Source organism: Daphnia pulicaria, chromosome 1 (assembly GCF_021234035.1).
Source record: "Daphnia pulicaria isolate SC F1-1A chromosome 1, SC_F0-13Bv2, whole genome shotgun sequence".
NCBI classification, from domain to species: Eukaryota; Metazoa; Arthropoda; class Branchiopoda; order Diplostraca; family Daphniidae; genus Daphnia; species Daphnia pulicaria.
In genome coordinates, this window is record NC_060913.1 from 18,850,812 (window position 1) to 18,852,237 (window position 1,426).

At 44.2% G+C, this 1,426-nt stretch overlaps 1 long non-coding RNA gene across 1 annotated transcript; it reads right to left on the reverse strand.

The window, feature by feature from the left end:
* Positions 1-432: 432 nt before the first annotated feature.
* On the reverse strand, positions 433-848 carry LOC124339387. Its single transcript, XR_006918018.1, has 3 exons — positions 762-848; positions 629-698; positions 433-568 (listed from the first exon to the last, which is right to left on the reverse strand). It is a non-coding gene; the product is annotated as an uncharacterized LOC124339387 (long non-coding RNA).
* Between the last annotated feature and the right edge of the window lie 578 nt (positions 849-1,426).

Here is a 1,426-nt window from a genome sequence, read left to right on the forward strand (position 1 = left end):
GCTCGCCAGTTCACAGCAGAGCACGCCAGAGCACGTCAATGCACGCCAGAGCAAGCCAGAGCACGCCAGAGCACGCCAGAGCACGCCAGTGCACACCAGAGCACGCCAGTGCACGCCAGAGCACGCCAGTGCACGACAGAGCACGCCAGAGCACGCCAGTGCACGCCAGACACGCCAGAGCACGCCAGAGCACGTTAATGCACGCCAGAGCAAGCCAGAGTACGCCAGAGCACGCCAGAGCACGCCAGTGCACGCCAGTGCACGCCAGAGCATGGTAGAGCACAGCAGAGAACAGCTCAGCACTTGAAGTTGCTGTTTCCACTTAATGAAACCTGAGTTGGCTCGTAAGAGCAAAATCTCTTGTATTGTGTTCGACTTGACTTGTGCTCATATAAATGAACACGGTGTACTTGTGATAATGGAAGTGGTGGTTCCTGAGAAGGAATAAAATAAGGTTAGGGACATAATGAGAGAGAGAGCGAGTAAAAATTTAGCTACCTGTGAAGACAGGCTACACACAAGGTGAGAATCACTCGTACACAGGGTCAACACCCAGAGGTGAATAGGCCTGGGAGGGAACATACATTATAATTAAGGTGATTGACATGAATTCATTAATAACACATACCAATTAGTGTCCTATGACACACAAATGTTGGATATATCGTCACACACTTGAGATAACTCGAGTGACGTCTCTGAAGAAACATAGGACACAGAATTAGTAGGGAAAATACAACATAAATTCATGACCGAAATACCTCAGAATAAGAAGAGCGACACACACACACGCGGGTCCTTAAAACCAGTAAATTATCTTTGGGCAATCACGGACAAATCAGTTTAACACGAGAGAGAAAGACTGAAAGCCCAGAATTCAACGTGCTTTACAGACGACATTAACTGACATTTAAGAGGGGGAAAGGAGGGAGGGAAAACGTTGCCAAGTTTAAAACGGGATGCGCTTTCTTCGATCCAGTTGCTATAATATTTTTTTTACTTATTAAAACCATTTTTAATTAAAAATTGTTCGAGTGAGCGCGAAGCGCGAATGAGGAACAATTTGGATTGTATAAGAAAATAAGGAGACTTCAACTGTGTTGACCTTGTCTATTTTAGCTCTTTACAGCAGACGATAATTCAATTTTTGTCTTCTTGGTCTGATGTACGCCCTTTAATCCTCAGATCTTTGCGATTGTTACTGTGCATCCTTAGTGGGCGCCTCTGAAGCCACCGCGATTCTGATAAAATCTGTTTAAACAAATAACAAGAATATTATTAAATAGGGTGGGTAGGCATGCGGGTTTTTTAGACAGTTGAAGTCTCCTTATTTTCTTATACAATCCAAATTGTTCCTCATTCGCGCTTCGCGCTCACTCGAACAATTTTTAATTGTAATTCAAAAATTCGTTCGACTTCAACTGTG